A 19,893-nucleotide genomic window follows, 5' to 3' on the forward strand; every position below is an offset into this window, starting at 1 on the left:
TCGATGTGCTTTATATACATGTATGAAGATAGAACACTGAAATCTGTCTTAATCATTTTAAGTAGGAGAGAGGGAATAAGGGAGAATGATGGTGGGGATGAATTTAAACAAGGTGTACTGTAAGCATATATGGAAATATCAACAAAACTCCTGGTACAACTATTATGTGCTAATAAAAATGTTTTAAAAATTGGAGCATGAACACATCTAGGAATACATATAATTCTGACTTTGGAGAAAGTTTTTGAGATAATTTAATTAAAAAAAAGTATTATTTTCAACAAATTGGGATAGAGCAACTGAAGTGGCAAAAAAAAGTAAGGGCTGGATGTGGTGGTGCATTTCTCTAATCCCAGCACTCTGAAGGCTGAGGCAGGAGGATCAAAATTTAGAGGCCAGCCTGGGTTACATAGTGAGTTCCAGGTTAACCTGGGCTATACAGTGAGACCCTGTCTCAAACAAGCATATAAAGAAAAGTGACCCACAATCCTTAGCTCAAACCACAGACAAAAGAAACCTGAAGTTGATTAAAACTAAATTTAAAAAACTTAAAACTATACATTTTCTAGAATAACACTGGAAAAAGTTTCTGTAACCTTCAAGAAGGCAAAATTTCTTTGATTACAAAGTCACTCACTATAGAAGAAAAAGAATGGTAAATTAGAAGTTTATCAAAATTCAAACCTTCTCTTTAGAAAACACTTTGGAAAATGAAAAGACAACAGGCAAAGTAGGAAAGGACATTAAATCATATGTTGTACTCTTTTCCATCTGGAACAATGGAGGCTGCCCAAGAGAAGAAAAAGAAGGTCCTTGCTGTGCCAGAAAACCTTAAGAGAAAGCAAAGGAACTTCTCAGAGCCGAAGGTAAAGTGTCTGAGAAAGAAGTTTGCCCAGATGTTTCAAAAGGCAAGGAGGCTGTATAGCTATCCTTATCTCAACTAGCAAAAATGCTTTGTCCTTCTTATTATTGTTTATACTCTCTCTTCAACAAAATTAGTGATAAGGGCAGAACAGTTTCTGCCTGGAAGCCAGGGGGTGGGGGGGAGAGGGAGGGAGCCAAGGGAAAGGGGGTAGGGGGGAAAAGGAGGGGGCAGGGAGTAGGGGTAGTAATGACCCAAACATTGTATGCACATATGAATAAATGAAAAAAAAAAAAGGCAAGGAGGAGGCTCATCTGTGAAAAAGGCACCACCACGAGGATATAAGCAGATGTACAGAGCTGAGATTCACATGGCTAAGTCAGTAAATGAACTAATTTACAAGTGTGGTTATGGCAAAATCAATAAAAAGTGAATTGCCTTTACACACTACTCTCATAGAGGATCTGATTCATGAGATCTGTACTGCAGGGAAACACTTCAAGGAAGCAAGCAACTTCCTGTGGTCCTTTAAATGACCTGCTCCATGAGGTGATGTGAAGAAAAAGACAGCTCATTTTGTAAAAGGTGGAGATGGTGGCAATGGAGAAGACCAGATCAACAAGCTTTTTTTTTTTTCTTTTATTATTCATATGTGCATACAAGGCTTGGTTCATTTCTCCCCCCTGCCCCCACCCCCTCCCTTACCACCCACTCCACCCCCTCCCTCTCCCCCCAACCCCCTCAATACCCAGCAGAAACTATTTTGCCCTTATTTCTAATTTTGTTGTAGAGAGAGTATAAGCAATAACAGGAAGGGACAAGGGTTTTTGCTGGTTGAGATAAGGATAGCTATACAGGGCATTGACTCACATTGATTTCCTGTGCGTGGGTGTTACCTTCTAGGTTAATTCTTTTTGATCTCACCTTTTCTCTAGTACCTGTTCCCCTTTTCCTATTGGCCTCAGTTGCATTTAAGGTATCTGCTTTAGTTTCTCTGCGTTAAGGGCAACAAATGCTAGCTAATTTTTTTAGGTGTCTTACCTATCCTCACTCCTCCCTCAAAAATCGCATGTTCTCCCTCATATGCGGACATTAGATCAAGGGCAAACACATCAAGGGGATTGGACTTTCAACAAGCTTTTTAGAAGGATGAACTAAGGTGTCTACCATGGAATTTTTCTAATCTGGTCAGTTAATAAAAAGTGACTGCTGGCAAATTGAAAAAAAAAAACATATGTTGCAATATCTAGCATTTCCAAAATATGTATGACAAATTCACATTCAACAAATAAAACAAATAAGCCAATTAAAAGTTGGTAAAAGATTGAACAGATACTTCATAAAGAAGATATTCAAATGGCCAATAGCAAAAGAAAAATGTGTTCTGCATCATTGTTCATCAAAGAATGCAAGTAAAGCCATAATGAAATATCACCACACAATCACTATTCAAGCAAAATTTTATTTTATTTATTTTTTTTCTTTTATTATTCATATGTGCATACAAGGCTTGGGTCATTTCTCCCCCCTGCCCCCACCCCCTACCTTATCACCCACTCCACCCCCTCCTTCTCCCCCGCACCCCCTCAATACCCAGCAGAAACTATTTTGCCCTTATCTCTATTTTTGTTGAAGAGAGAGTATAAGCAATAATAGGAAGGAACAAGGGTTTTTGCTGGTTGAGATAAGGATAGCTATACAGGGAGTTGACTCACATTCATTTCCTGTGCTTATGTGTTACCTTCTAGGTTAATTCTTTTTGATCTCACCTTTTCTCTAGTACCTGTTCCCCTTTTCCTATTGGCCTCAGTTGCATTTAAGGTATCTGCTTTAGTTTCTCTGCATTAAGGGCAACAAATGCTAGCTAATTTTTTAGGTGTCTTACCTATCCTCACCCCTCCCTTGTGTGCTCTCGCTTTTATCATGTGCTCATAGTCCAATCCCCTTGTTGTGTTTGCCCTTGATCTAATGTCCACATATGAGGGAGAACATATGATTTTTGGTCTTTTGGGCCAGGCTAACCTCACTCAGAATGATGTTCTCCAATTCCATCCATTTACCAGCGAATGATAACATTTCGTTCTTCTTCATGGCTGCATAAAATTCCATTGTGTATAGATACCACATTTTCTTAATCCATTCGTCAGTGGTGGGGCATCTTGGCTGTTTCCATAACTTGGCTATTGTGAATAGTGCCGCAATAAACATGGATGTGCAGGTGCCTCTGGAGTAACAGTCTTTTGGGTATATCCCCAAGAGTGGTATTGCTGGATCAAGTGGTAGATCGATGTCCAGCTTTTTAAGTAGCCTCCAAATTTTTTTCCAGAGTGGTTGTACTAGTCTACATTCCCACCAACAGTGTAAGAGGGTTTCTTTTTCCCCGCATCCTCGCCAACACCTGTTGGTGGTGGTGTTGCTGATGATGGCTATTCTAGCAGGGGTGAGGTGGAATCTTAGCATGGTTTTAATTTACATTTCCTTTATTGCTAGAGATGGCGAGCATTTTTTCATGTGTTTTCTGGCCATTTGAATTTCTTCTTTTGAGAAAGTTCTGTTTAGTTCACTTGCCCATTTCTTTATTGGTTCATTAGTTTTGGGAGAATTTAGTTTTTTAAGTTCCCTGTATATTCTGGTTATCAGTCCTTTGTCTGATGTATAGTTGGCAAATATTTTCTCCCACTCTGTGGGTGTTCTCTTCAGTTTAGAGACCATTTCTTCTGATGAACAGAAGCTTTTTAGCTTTATGAGGTCCCATTTATCTATGCTATCTCTTAGTTGCTGTGCTGCTGGGGTTTCATTGAGAAAGTTCTTACCTATACCTACTAACTCCAGAGTATTTCCTACTCTTTCTTGTATCAACTTAAGAGTTTGGATTCTGATATTAAGATCCTTGATCCATTTTGAGTTAATCTTGGTATAGGGTGATATACATGGATCTAGTTTCAGTTTTTTGCAGACTGCTAACCAGTTTTCCCAGCAGTTTTTGTTGAAGAGGCTGCTATTTCTCCATCGTATATTTTTAGCTCCTTTGTCAAAGACAAGTTGGTTATAGTTTTGTGGCTTCATATCTGGGTCCTCTATTCTGTTCCACTGGTCTTCATGTCTGTTTTTGTACCAGTACCATGCTGTTTTTATTGTTATTGCTTTGTAATATAGTCTGAAATCAGGTATTGTGATACCTCCTGCATTGTTCTTTTGACTGAGTATTGCCTTGGCTATTCGTGGCCTCTTGTGTTTCCATATAAATTTAACAGTAGATTTTTCAATCTCTTTAATGAATGTCATTGGAATTTTGATGGGAATTGCATTAAACATGTAGATTACTTTTGGGAGTATCGACATTTTTACTATGTTGATTCTACCAATCCAAGAGCATGGGAGATCTCTCCACTTTGTATAGTCTTCCTCAATCTCTTTCTTCAGAAGTGTATAGTTTTCCTTGTAGAGGTCATTCACATCTTTTGTTAGGTTTACACCTAGGTATTTGATTTTTTTTGAGGCTATTGTAAATGGAATTGTTTTCATACATTCTTTTTCAGTTTGCTCATTGTTAGTGTATAGAAATGCTAATGATTTTTCTATGCTGATTTTATATCCTGCTACCTTGCTATAGCTATTGATAGTGTCTAGAAGCTTCTGAGTAGAGTTTTTTGGGTCTTTAAGGTATAGGATCATGTCGTCTGCAAATAGGGATATTTTGACAGTTTCTTTACCTATTTGTATTCCTTTTATTCCTTCTTCTTGCCTAATTGCTCTGGCTAGGAATTCCAGTACTATGTTGAATAGGAGTGGAGATAGTGGGCATCCTTGTCTGGTTCCTGATTTTGGAGGGAATGGTTTCAGTTTTTCTCCGTTAAGTATAATGCTGGCTGTAGGTTTGTCATATATAGCTTTTATAACATTGAGGAACTTTCCTTCTATTCCTAGTTTTCTGAGAGCTTTTATCATGAAATGATGTTGGATCTTATCAAAGGCTTTTTCTGCATCTATTGAGATGATCAAGTGGTTTTTGTCTTTGCTTCTGTTAATGTGGTTTATTACGTTTATTGATTTTCATATGTTGAACCACCCCTGCATCCCTGGGATGAAGCATACTTGGTCGTGGTGAATAATCTTTTTGATGTGTTGCTGAATTCAGTTTGCCATAATTTTGTTGAGGATTTTTGCATCAATGTTCATTAAGGAGATTGTCCTATAGTTCTCCTTTTTGGAGGTGTCTTTGCCTGGTTTTGGGATAAGTGTAATACTGGCTTCATAAAATGTGTTAGGCAGTTTTCCTTCCCTTTCTATTTCATGGAACAGTTTAAGGAGGGTTGGTATCAGTTCTTCTTTAAAGGTCTGATAGAATTCAGCAGAGAATCCATCAGGTCCTGCACTTTTCTTTTTGGGGAGACTCTTGATTGCTGCTTCAATTTCATTTTGTGTTATAGGTCTATTCAGGTGATTAATTTCCTCTTGGTTCAGTTTTGGATGATCATATGTATCTAGAAATCTGTCCATTTCTTTTAGATTTTCAAATTTATTTGAATATAGGTTCTCAAAGTAGTCTCTGATGATTTCCTGAACTTCCATGGTGTTTGTTGTTATCTCCCCTTTTGCATTCCTAATTCTACTAATTTGGGTTCTCTCCTCATTTTAGTCAGGTTTGCCAGGGGTCTATCAATCTTCTTTATTTTTTCAAAGAACCACCTTTTTGTTTCATTAATTCTTTGTATGGTTTTTTTGGTTTCTATTTCATTGATTTCAGCTCTTATTTTTATTATTTCTCTCCTATTTGTTTTGGGATTTGCTTGTTCTTGTTTTTCTAGGAATTTGAGATGTGTCATTAGGTCATTGATTTGGGATCTTTCAATCTTTTTAATTATATGCACTCATGACTATAAACTTTCCTCTCAAGACTGCCTTAGCTGTGTCCCATAGGTTCCGGTAGGTTGTGTTTTCATTTTCATTGACTTCCAGGAACTTTTTAATTTCCTCTTTTATTGCATTGATGATCCATTCTTCATTAAGTAATGAGTTATTTAGTTTCCAGCTGTTTACATGTTTTTTGTCTTTACTTTTGTTGTTGAGTTCTACTTTTACTGCATTGTGGTCAGATAGTATGCACGGTATTATTTCTATTTTCTTATATTTGCTGAGGCTTGCTTTGTGCCCTAGGATATGATCTATTTTGGAGAAGGTTCCATGGGCTGCTGAAAAGAATGTATATTGTGTAGAAGTTGGATGAAATGTTCTGTAGACTTCAACTAGGTCCACTTGATCTATTGCATATTTTAGATCTTGGATTTCTTTATTGATTTTTTGTTTGGATGACCTATCTATTGATGATAATGGGGTGTTAAAGTCTCCCACAACCACTGTGTTGGCGTTTATATATGCTTTTAGGTCTTTCAGGGCATATTTGGTGAAATTGGGTGCGTTGACATTGGGTGCATACAGATTGATGATTATTATTTCCTTTTGGTCTATTTCCCCTTTTATTAGTATGGAATGTCCTTCTTTATCTCGTTTGGTCAATGTTGGTTTGAAGTCTACTTTGTGAGAGATAAGTATTGCTACTCCTGCCTGTTTTCGGGGGCCATTGGCTTGGTAAATCTTCTTCCAGCATTTCATCCTAAGCCTATGCTTATTTGTGTCGGTGAGATGAGTCTCCTGTAAGCAACAAATTGTTGGATCTTCTTTTTTAATCCATTTTGTCAAACGGTGTCTTTTGATGGGTGAATTAAGTCCATTAACATTAAGCATTAGTACTGATAGGTATGTGGTGATTCCTGCCATTTAGTTGTCTTAGTTGTCTGAAGGTTTGATTGTGTGTACCTATGTTGATGTTACTCTCTACTGTCTTGCTTTTTCTTTTCCTGTGGTTTGGTGCTGCCTGTCTTTTCATGGTTAAGTTGGGTTTCACTTTCTGTGTGCAGCATCCCTTGCAGAATCTTTTGTAATGGTGGCTTTGTGGTCACATATTGTTTTAGTTTCTGCTTATCATGGAAGACTTTTATTGCTCCATCTATTTTGAATGATAGCTTTGCTGGGTAGAGTATCCTGGGGTTGAAGTTATTTCATTCAATGCCCGGAAGATCTCACCCCACGCTCTTCTTCCTTTTAATGTTTCTGTTGAGAACTCTGCTGTGATTTTGATGGGTTTACCTTTGTATGTTACTTGTTTTTTCTCTCTTACAGCCTTCAATATTCTTTCCTTAGTTTCTGAACTTGTTGTTTTAATGATATGTCGTGGAGTAGTTCTATTTTGATCTGGTCTGTTTGGTGTCCTGGAGGCCTCTTGCATCTGTATGGGAATATCTTTCTCTAGATTTGGGAAATTTTCCATTATTATTTTGTTGAATATATTATGCATTCCCTTCACTTGCACCTCTTCTCCTTCTTCGATGCCCATGATTCTCAAGTTTGGTCTTTTGATGGAGTCAGTGAGTTTTTGCATTTTCTTTTCACAGGTTTTGAGTTGTTTAATTAATAGTTCTTTGATTTTTTCCTTTAATTACCATTTCATCTTCAAGTTCTGAGATTCTGTCTTCTGTTTGTTCTATTCTGCTGGATTGGCCTTCCGTTTTGTTTTTCAGTTCTGTTTCGTTCTTTTTTCTGAGGTTTTCCATATCCTGGCAGTTTTCCTCTTTAATGTTGTCTATTTTTGTCCTGAGTTCATTTATCTGTTTATTCATTGTGTTCTCTCTTTCACTTTGGTGTTTATACAGTGCTTCTATGGTTTCCTTTATTTCTTCTTTTGCTTTTTCAAATTCTCTATTTTTGTTGTCTTGGAATTTCTTGAGTGTCTCCTGTACATTTTGGTTGACCCTATCCAGTATCATCTCTATAAAATTCTCATTGAGTACTTGTAGTATGTCCTCTTTTAAATTATTCTTGTGGGCTTCATTGGGTCCTTTGGCATAGTTTATCTTCATTTTGTTGGAGTCTGGATCTGAGTTTCTGTTCTCTTCATTCCCCTCTGGTTCCTGTACTAATTTTTTGCTGTGGGGAAACTGGTTTCCCTGTTTTTTCTGTCTTCCCATCATTGTCCTTGGTGTTGTTACTGTCCCTGTACTGTGTGCAATTAAGTATTTTCTAGCTTGTAATAATAACAATGGTAATATTTAGAATGGAAGGGTGAGCTGAGATGGAAAGCAAGAAGTTAAAGAAAAGGGGAAAACAAATATACAGACAAGAGGGAGAAAGCAGAACAAGGTATCAGACAAGAAAGTTTCAAAGGTATAAACAGGGAGTGTTAGTGTACTAATCGACAGTAAGCTGAACAGACATTAGAGAGACAGAGAGAGGATTGAAAATCAAAGATTAAAAAAAAATAAGTAAATGAAAGTAATATCTATATATAAAAATGAATTAAAATAAAATGGAAAATAAAAAATTAAAAAAAAAAAACCAAGAAACTTCCAAGTTTATATGCAATGCAGTTTCAGTCTTAATAATTTCGGTGTCCGTCTCAATCTCCAGTCCTGGAGTTGGTGCCTCAGATGTTGTTCTGTAGTTGTCTCATCAAAGGGGATGCATAAAGTAGAACAAAACTACACACTCACACACACACACACACACACACACACTCACACACACAAAAAAGAAAAAAAAAAAAAGCCCCACCAAGTGTCCCCAGTTCAAATGCAATACAGTTTCAGTAAATTTTTTGGCTTGCAGGTGTAATTCGGTTGTTCTCTCATCAAAGGTAGGGAGAAAAAGAAAAAAAAGCGTCTGGAGGCAGTTCTGAGAGTGGTATCTGCAACTGTGGCTTGCCTGCCTGCTGCTCTCAGCCTGTAGCTGGCGGCATTATTTATGCAGATCTCTGGGGTGAGCTAGCACTCACCTGGTCCCACAGGCTTTGTTTGCTCAGAGTTCTCCTGTGCAGGAGCCTCTGCTACAGGCTTTCCCCTTTCCAAGCACTGGGAAAGGTGACACTGCCCCCGCGTTGTCAGGCCTGCGTGTTTATTTACAGTTCATGTGGGAGGTGGGTCTTCCCCCCTCTCCTCTGAAGTTTTCCTCCCACTGCCACTTTCAGAAGCTTTCCTGCTCCTGCTTACTGGGTGGTGCTGCTGCTCCTGCCGGCCGCCATGTTTATTTACAGTTCACGTGGGAAGTGGGTCTTTCCTCCTCTCCTGTGGAGTTTTCCTCCCTCCACCACTCTCACAAGCTTCCCCGCTCCTGGTTGCTGGGCGCGCGCCCCGCTTCCGCCAGAGGCTCTCTGGCCCGCCCGGCTTGTTTATTTACTGTCCCAGGACGGATTCCCTTCCCCCAATCTTCAGCGCTCAGGGCGCCCCACCCTCTTTCCAGTGTGTCTTAACTGTTCTTATTGCTTATTACTCAGTTTCTCTTTTTTTCCCGGGTGGAGGTCAGTCTGTCCAGGGGGCTATGCTGCTCTGGCCCAGGCTTGTCTGTGGGGGGTACCGCGGTACCACGAAGCTCACCTGGTCCGCGTCTTCCCAAGCCTTATGGGCGCCGGCCACTGGTGGCCCCGGGGGCTCTCCTCGTTTCTCCGTTTAACATGAAGTGGAGATTCTCTGCACCGGCTGGAGGTGTGGAGGGGTCAAAGTTATGCCTTTTCTCAGTGATTATGCCTGCAAAATGTGTCTCCAGTGTCTCTCCAAGATTTCACTATAGGAGGGTCGCTTTCTACTTCCTACCTCTAGCTGCCATCTTGCTCTCTCCCCGGCAGTTTCTTTTATAGTTAAACATACACTTACCCTGATTCTATCCCTAAGAGAAATGCAAATATGCATCCACACAAAGGTTGTACCTAGACTCAACACACGTATGTATCAAGACATTACTAGATAACACTTCATGGTATAGCCACACAACAGAATTTTATTCATCAACCAAAAGAAATGAGTGACTAAGGCATACAACATGGATGAATCTCAAATGCATAATACCTAGTCAGGTACTATTCCATTGTGTGATTCTATTTACAGGAAGCTAAATTTTAGATGCAGAAAAAAATTCATTGGTTGTCTGGACCATGATTGGGGAAGGGGATTGGCTACAAAGAAAGGTGTAGGAAAAAATAAAGGTAAGGAAAATATTTTTGTGCTGAAATAACCAAACACATTTTTCAAACTTCATTAAACTCTATAATTTGAATCATTTGATTGTGTATAAATTTTGCCTCACTAAAACTGATAAAACAATCATGCAGAGAGAGTTTGTCTATAAACTGAGAGAGCAAAAAGTAATAGACAACATACTATCTAGAGATTCTTAGAAATTCAGTCAATGGAATAATCTGCATCAGAAACAAAACAAGATTTATTAACTTGTCTGTACCTTTGTTTACTTGTAAAATAAGGACCATACAAACACTCTTACCTAGGATTGCTCTATGGATCAAAATAGTAAATATATGTAAAATGTTTACAATAAATCCTGAGAGATATTAAGAATTAAATAGAAACTATCATTTTCACTAACAACAGTTGGGAACTATACTAGGCATTCGGAGAGCTACAATGATAAGCAAAGTAGAGGTCCCCATCCATGTGGAGCTTAAGTTTTGGTCAGAAGCATGCAGTCAACCATCCTCAGTCACAAAAGGCTGCTCCTGGATACCTGTGGACAAATGCCTCTTTACAAATATGGATGTTCCCCAACATTTGTCACATGCACATTTGTTTTCTGCCACTCTCTTGGGACATAAATGGCTGCGTTGGCAAACTGTGTCTCTATTATTGTTATATAATTTGCACTACAATCAGCATGCACTTTGCCCACGGGACAATTTATACGTATTTAAACAAAAACAATATATTTCTTGAAAACTTTGCTTGAAATTTTACTTGCTTGTTGTATTGATGCTCCTCTTAAAGAAAAGTTGACCAGTTCCCAAAAAAAATAGCAAAATTATGATGGGATGTTCCCATCATATCAGTCTTGGGGGTATGGTACACAGGTCAGAACTTTGACTTGAAGTCACTTGGATGTGGTCATGCATTGATGATAAACATTTCTTGTTGATTATTGTGCCATGAGCTTTAAGTTTCCTGTGCTACTCTAACATATTACCACAAACAGGATGACGTGAAACCATAGAAATTTATTCTTTAACAGTTCTGAGAGCCAGAAATCCTAAATCAAGGTGTCAGCAGGGCAATGCTCTCTCTGGAGGATCTGGGAAGAGAATCTCTTTCATATTTCACTCTTAGCTTCTGGTGGCTGCTGATAACCCTTAGAGCTCTTTGGCTTATAAATATGCATTCTTCCCATCTTGGCCTCCATCTTCACACGCCACTTTCTCTTCCAGCTGTGACTTCTTCTCTTTTGTCTTTTATGTAGGCATTTGTCACTGGGTTTAGGGCCTATCTGGGAACATAGAATGATCTTATCTCAAAATCTTTAATAATAATATTTGCAAAGACCATTTTTCCAAATAAGGCAACATTCACACGTTCCAGGAACATGGATTGGACATATCTTTTGAGGGTTCACCATTCAACTCGCAATACTAGCCATGTTCCTACAATGCTTGGACTTTTGAAATAATCCCACCTTCAACAGAGGACAGAAAAGCAATTCAAGGAGTTTGAATATTTTTTGGCATTATCATAATGAGGGAATAAAATAATAAATGGGGAAATAATTTGTTTAGATCCATAAGGGCAGAAACAGTGTGTGATATTTATTCTTCTAACAGTGCTTAGTGTTCAGAAAATTTTTGATAGATGGTTTTTAATTCTATGAATGAAGATAAAATTCATGAACTGGACTTCCTTTCTTGCTTTTGTGAACAATCAAATTTGGCTTCACTTAGTCAATGAAATTTTGCTAAGTCCTGGAAGCTTAGACTGACAGAGATATTCCTGATGATCTGTAGAGAAAGAAGACAGCCGCAGAGGCCAGAAGATGGAAGGATTCACTCTGGGTTCTGGGGGAATGAGTCTCCCTCTTCCAGATATCATAAAAATTTCTCCTTCCCACAGTGTTGATAAGATCCTTTTAGCATGAGTTTAGAATGATAGATTGTGTCCTTTTCTGAAACTTCCAACTGCAGGAAACCATAAATTTCAAAAAGCAAAACAAGAACTGATTTTTAGTTCATGCATTTTCCTATAGAGAGAAAGTGGACAGGGGCTTCTAGAAGCATCCATTCTTCAAATTCTCATCTGCTGACTGCCCCCAGAGATTCTGATTAGCAGACTTTCACCCAGAAGTTAGGAACTGCAGGGAAGCCCGGTGATTAGGGCAAACAGATAACAGCCAAGAAATTCTCTGAGTGACATTCTCTATGGCCTTCCAGGAAACATTTGACCACTCTGTGTCTCAATTATTGGCAAACTGGGGACAGCAGTAACAACACTTGCTTACCCTACAGGGATGCAGTAAGAGCCAATTAACCACAGGCAATGTCACTGCAGATTGAAGGATGAGCACCATTATGTAGTTACAAAGCATTATCACTGTAGTGTGAGTGGAGAATGGAAAGTGGAGGCTTAGCAAGGAAATTCATGGGTCTACTTTGCAGCAGCTTCCTGATAAATTGCCAATAAAGCCTCCCTAATTTATCTCAGTCTGCCAGCATGGTGACTTGTCTCTGCAGATGAAATAGAGGAAGGGCAAAGAAGCCATGTCAGGTACAAAACATTGACAATGTAAAAGCAGGTACTGCAGAAGAAACTTTCTCTGGACTGGATTTTAAGTATAAATTATATCTAGAATGTGGGTTGAGGAAGGCGCAGAGGGGGAAGTTTGATGTGAAGTTGGAGAGGAAAGGATAAATTTTGAAGATCCATTTTACCTGGACTCAGGGATGCCAAGGTTCTAAGCAGTGATGTTTCAGATTTAAACTGGTGTTCATGAGCTTGAAGAGAGGTCTCCTAGTGAGAAATGGGGCTTCTCGAATGGAGCTGATGGCTCTGGATTAGCATTTTGGCAACGTGTGAAGCATGCTTGGTCTATACCCAAAGAATTGCATTAAGAATTGAAATAAAAATATGTAATTACGGGGCTGCAAGCTTAGTGGTTTGCAGAGACAGCTTTGTAAAATTAAAGATTGTCTTTAAACCCAAAGACAACATACCAAGCTCCACCTGGGGAATGTGGCACAGAGCCAGCCCTGATGTGTTTATTAGTAGTTCCTTGCAGTAAGCAAAAGAGGAGAAAATGGACTTGAATAAAAAATAAGACAAGATCTTTAAACACTGAAATAGTCTAGACTATTGGGACAAAAGCTATCTGCATAACGGAAATCTGATTCTGAGGGTTGACCAAGAAGGAGATTTGAGGATTTATATGAAAAATCTTTCAACCTGGAATACTATGGAGCACTAAAATTTGTCGAAGATGATGAAAGGTAGCCAATCTTTGAGCATGGGAAGGAGGTGAGATAGTCATTTTCATCATGGTTTGACTTTCATTTCCTTCTGCCTTGAAAATCATTGTCAATAGTGTACTTGCATTGTAGACTAGATGCTGTGTTAAGTGGTTTAGGCATATTGTCATATTTAGCTGTTGCAACAGCCGTATAAGAGAAAGACTAAAATTAGTCCCATTTTTGATGAGCAATCTGAGTTTTAGGGAGGTGATAAAATTCTCAAATCACACAGTTCACAAGCGGTTAGTCTGAAACTCAAATACTGAAATTCTGACTCAAAGTCCTTGTTTGATTTTACTATTGTCCCTGCTCCTGAAACATATGGGCAGGAAAACAACTTGAAAATAATTTAAATTTCTACCTATATTTATAGCTCAGATTAAATGGGATGAGTGCTGTAAAATTGCCATTAAATACATGTTATGGAGGCTGGTGAAGAACAGATAAATTCTAGAAAACAGGTGAAATGAAACACTAGAGAAGAGAGGAAGCACAGACATAGCAATCTAATTTCACTTTTTTTTGTATTAAGTAGTTGATACCTTATAAAATTTTCCTGGTAGGACTATGAAGCATGTAGTATTTTGCCTTTTTTTACAAGTGGGGAACTTAAGCTGAGAGATGGAAAGTGAACCACTCATAGTCATACATACAATGGGAAGAATGAAAGCTAGATCCCTCCATCGGGATCCTAGATGCTAAAGTCCTCATCCTCTGTATGACATTCATGCATCAAGGAAATGTCAATCAAAGTGGATCCTTCTAACATCTAGGGTCCACAGCACAGAGGGAAACATGTTCTAGACAGAAGAAATGGTGAGCTTGCAGGCACAGAGGTGGGAAAGTGCAGTGATTTTTAGAAGAAATACAGTCTAATTTAGATGAAAGTGAAGAGTCAGAAATGGCCAGAATCTAAGAGCTTATACCCTTGTGAACTTTACCTTGTCTAGAAGTAAGTACCTCCTTTCTGAAGACTGTGGGGTGACTGAGGGTGTTTTAGCTGAGGAGATCAGAGTAGTACAGTAATGTACCTCGCATGTGAATGCAAAGTCAGCTACCAAGACCAGCTGCTCTTTTTTCTACTGATCCATCCCAGGAGTTGCTACTAAAGCAAAAGAAAGATGGAGGAAAACATCGAACCAGTAATAATATGGCAGCACCAGGACAAAGGAAAGCAATGATCTAGGCTACATGCATGTTTTGGATTGGGTAATCAACACAGATGTCTGAATCTGAAGCAAGGGAACAATTTTCCAAGGACTAATTTTCTCCCTTATATTGCGCTGGGAAAATTATGAAACTATAAATGAGATAAAGAGTAGTCAATCCAATCCCTGAAGTGAGGGTAGGGAAGCCTGGGGTGATGCCCAAGTTCCTAACACTAGAATGTTCCACTTCACCACAGATGAGAATGGAGCCAAGGACCATGGACTGTAACCATGAGCCAAAATCCTCCTTTCCTCCTTGCAAGTTGTTCTGTCAGTTATTTTGTCGCAGCAATAACAACAACAATCAATAACAACACATTGATCCACTAAGTGACAAGTTTCACTCAGTTATGTTTTTTTTTAAAAAGTTAGGTGTGGTGGTGTATACCTATAATCCCAACACTTGGGAGGCTGAGGCAAAAAGATTACAAGTTTGCAGTCATCTTAGGATACATAGTAAGTTCTGGGCAAGCTTGAGTTACATGGTGAGACCTGTCTCAAAACAGCAACAATGTGGGGCTCTGGTGGCTCACATCTGTAATCCTAGCTCCTTAGAAGGATTGAGGTTCAGGCCAGCCCTGGCAAATAGTTCCTGAGACCCAATCTCCAAAATAACCAGAGGAAAATGGACTGGGGACATGTCCTAATTGGTACAGCACCCAGTTTGCAAGTGTGAAACCTTGAGTTCAAATCCCAGCACCACCAAAGAAAAAAAAAAGGATGACAAAATAGAGGCCTGTATCATTCAGCTCTAGAAAGGAAGGAAATTTTGATATATGCTACAATTTGACCAAAACTTAAAGCTATGCTAAGTCAAATAAATTAGTCATCAAACTAGAAATCAAGGGGAAGAATTCATTTCAAGATCCTCTACTGTTCAACCGAGAATTTCGTAACAGTCACATTCAACTGTAGCTCGACAGCTATCTTGGGCTGCAGAAACTGCTCATCTATGGTGGAAGGTTCCAATGGAGGTGATGTGGCACATTAGTCAGACTTGAAGGAAATTCTGACACATGTTACAACATGGATGAAACTTGAGGACATTGTACTAAGTAAAATAAGTTAATTCTAAAAAGGGACAAATAGTATATGATTTCATATATATGAGGTATCTAGAATGGTCAAATTTATAGAGGCAGAAAATCAAACAGAAGCTGCCCAGAAGCTAGAAGGGAGGAGTGGAAGTGGGAAGGTACTATTTAACAAGTGAAAATTTGGGATGATAAAAAAATTCCTCAACATGAGCATTAGTGATGATTGCACAACAACATGAATGTATTTAAGGCCAACAAATTGGAGATGTGAAATGTTTAAAACAAAAAGTACTGTTATGTGTCTTTCAGCACAATTATAAAAATGGAAGTCTTCACTTTTTACTAGCAAACTTTCCTATAAATCTCTGGCTTAGATGCTATTTTGAAAGGAATTTAACTTCTTCACTTTGTTTGTTTCCAGTACGTAAAAAGTTTTTCTATAAATATTGATTTAGTGATCTTGACAAATTTACTTCTTCGCTCTACTAATTATTTTTCAAATTCTTTATACTAGTCCACGTGAACATGTGAGTAGTCCATGTGAACGTCAGGAGCAAACAGGAGCTGGTCTTCTGCCTTTAATTTGTCTTCCTGATAGCAATGTCATTAGAAAACGTGCTCAGTACTTCAACACTAAGTTAGAGGCTAGGTGTGTTGTTTTCTCCTTTATCAGTTGAGTAAGTTCTCTTTTCTTCCTAGCTTTAAAATTTTTATAATGAATGATGTTAGGTTTCATCAATTAAAATTGTCATCTGGCCTTTCTCCTTTGTTCTATTAATGTGGTGAATTAAATCAATTGATTTCAAAAGAAATACCAACTTTACAGTCCTAAGATAAATTCTCCCAAGTTGTAATATTAGAATTCTTCTAATATATGGATGCATTGATTTGATATTTTGCTAAGCATTTTTGCACCCACTTTCAAGAGGTTTATTGATCTCTAGTTTTATTTATTTATTTATTTTTGTTTTGAAATTTCTTTGCCAGGGTTTGGTATTAGGATTTTGAAGGCCTCAAAAGAAATTTGGAAACATTCTGTCCTTTTTTATATTTTGAAAGGGATTGAATCAGTTTGGTGATAACTCTTCATTCAGTGTTTTACAGCATTCAATTTAGAAACATCTGAGCCAACATTACCTTCATGTGAAGATTGTTGGCAATAAATTTAACTTCTTTAAATAGATGGATAACTCTTGATATTTCCTTTTACATTTTGTCAGTTTTGGAAATTTTTATTATCAGAGGATGTGCTTATTTCAACTAAATTTGACCTAAGGTTGTTTCTTATGTTCTTTTATTGATTAATTTATATATGTAGAGTCACCAATTGCCCAGGATATAAGAGAAATAGTTGACAAATTGTAATGCATCAAATGAAAAAGCTTCTGTACATACAAGGGAACAATTATTAGAACAAAAAGACAGCCCATGGAATGGGAGAGAATCTTTGCTGCTATTCATAAGATAAAGGATTAATATCCAGGATATATAAAGAGCTCAAAAAATTAAACACCATCTGCAAAAGAAATAATTTGACTTTTTCCTTTCCTTTGAACCCCTTTTACTTTTTTTATCTTGCCTTATTGCTCTGTCTAGGAATTACAGTACTATGTTTAACAGTTTGGAGAGTAGACACCCTTGTCTCATTCCAGACTTTGTGAAAATGGTTTTAGTTTTTCCCTATTTAGTATGATGTTGCTGTAGGTTTGTCATATATATAGCTTTTATTATGTAGAGGTACATTTCTTCCATTCTTACTTTCTTCAGAGCTTTTATCATAAAAGGATGTTGAATCTTGTTAAAAGCTTTTTCTGCATCTATTGAGATGACCACGTAATTTTTGTCCTTGATTCTGTTTATTGATTTGGGTATGTTGAAGCATGCTTGCATTGCTGGAATGAAACCAACTTGATAATGGTGTATGATCTTTATAATGTGTTGTTGGATTCAGTTTGCAAGTACTTTATTGAGAAATTTTGTGTCCATGTTCATCAAAGAAACTGGTCTATAACTTTGTGGTTTTTTGATGCATCTTTACCTGGCTTGACATTAGGGTAATACTGGAGAATGAGTTTGGTAGCATTCCCAATCTTAGTATTTTTTGGAATGGTTTCAGAAGCATTGGGGTTAGTTCTTTTTAAAGTTCTGGTGGAATTCAATAGTGAATCCACCTGGTCCTGGGCTTTTCTTTATCGGGAGTCTCCTTATTACTGTTTTAATCTAATTAATCATTATAGATCTGTTTAAGTTGTTTATATCCTCTGGTTTCAATTTTAGGAGGTCATACATGTCTAGAAATTTATCCATTTCTTGTAGATTTTCCAGTTTGGTGAATTTTAAGCTTTTAAAATATTCCCTAATGCTCTGCTAAATTTCATCATTTTGCTGTAATATCCCCTTTTTCATCTCCATTCCCATCTTCTTTTGGCTACTTTGACTAAAGGTTTGTCAATATTATTTTTCTTTTCAAAGAACCCTCTCTGTTTTATTGATTCATTGTATTGTTCTTTTGGCCTTCAGTTCATTAATTTCTGCCCTAATTTTTATTATTTCTTCCCATCTACAGACTTGGAGATGGGCTTATTCTTCTTTCCTAAGAGCTTGAGGTGAACCATTAAGTTGTTTATTTGAGATCTGTCTGTTTTTTTTAATGTAGGCTCCTATGCCTGTAAATGTTCCTCTTACTACTTCATTTTCTACCCTTTAACTGATAAAGAAAGAAAGAAAATGTGATATATATATACAAAAAGAATGAAATTATGTCATTTGCAGAAAAGCGAATGGGACTAGAGACTATGTTAAGCAAAATAAGTCAGGTTCCGAAGAACAAATGTGGAATGTAGACCTAAATTGTGTGTGTCTGTGTGTGTGTAAGATGGTTGTAGTTGTAGGACTGCTTGGGGGAACAAGGAGATGGAAAGAGAATGAGGGGTAAATAATAATATTGAAATACATTTTATCTATGCAGGAAGATGACATAAGAGAAAACACTGAGAGCTGTTGAAAAATGGGGGGGGGGGGGGCGGAGAGAGATCAACAGAGGGAGTTAATCTGACCAAAGTGCAACATATGCATGTGTGAAATACCACAATGAAACCCCTTTGTAAAATTAATATAAACTAATAAAAAATTAAATACCTAAAGAATAGCCCAATTAGTAAATGGACAAATGAACTGAATAGAAAGTTCTCAGAAGTGCAAATGGCTCATAAATACATAAAGAAATGTTCAACATCTTTAGTCATAAAGGAAATGAAAGTCAAAACCACTCAGAGACTCCATTGCACTCCAGTTAGAATGGCAATGATCAAGAAAACAAATAATGAATGCTAGCAAGGATATGGGGGAATGGGAGGGGAAGGAAACCTTACGCACTTGAGTGGGAATGTAAATTAGTGCAACTACTATGAAAATTAGTATGGAAGTTCATCAAAAACCTAAAAATTGACCTAACTTATGACCCATCTATACTACTCCTAGGTATATATCTGAAGGAGTGTAAGTCAACAAGCAATAGAGATGCCAAGATACCAATGTTTATTGTAGCACTCTTCACAATAGCCAATCTATGGTGCCCAACCACCAATGAATAGATAAAGGAAATGTGGTAGATATGAAGAAGGGAGTATTATTCAACCATAAAGAAGAATGGATTTGGTCATTTGCTGGAAAATGGATGGAACTGATGGTCATTATGTTAAGTGAGATAAGCCAAGTTCAAAAAGCCAAATACCACATATTCTCACTCACATAGGAAATCTAGACCTAAAAGGATAAAAGCAATAATAAGAATAGAACATGAATGTAAAAGGGAAACTATCTGGGGGGAGATCAGCAGAAAGGAGAGGTTATGGGGGTGAATATGATTGAAGTACATTACGTATATGCATTTGAAGATAAGATAAAGAAACCCATTAACTACTTTTGAAAAAGAGGGGAAAAGTAGGAGGGAGGTTAAGGGAGCATAACGGAGGGGGTGAATTTTATCAAACAACATTGTATGCATCTGTTAAAATAGCACAATGAAATCTATCTGTACAGTTAATGAATGCTAGTAAAATGTACATATGTAGCTTCAAATACACACATATATATGCAACAAAGATATATACGTGTGTGTTTGCATATATATAGCATACTGCAAACCATATACATGTGGTCTGCAATGATAATTCCTCTTTTATTATTGGAATTACCACTTTATGTTCTCTATCTTTTATCTCTACTACTCTATCTAGGGGTTTCTCAATTTTTCTAATTATATCAAATCATCACCCTTTCATTTACTAATTTTCTTCTCATTTTTCTGCTTTCCACTTCATTGACATTTACTCTAACATTAGAAAGTCATCCTTCTATGTATTTATTTGCTTCCTTTTGTCTCATTTTTTAAAGAAAAAGGAATTGATTTCAGATCTTTAGTTTATAACATAGGCAGTGAAGACTATACATTTATTTTTA

This window comes from Castor canadensis, chromosome 3 (assembly GCF_047511655.1).
Source record: "Castor canadensis chromosome 3, mCasCan1.hap1v2, whole genome shotgun sequence".
Taxonomy (NCBI): Eukaryota; Metazoa; Chordata; class Mammalia; order Rodentia; family Castoridae; genus Castor; species Castor canadensis.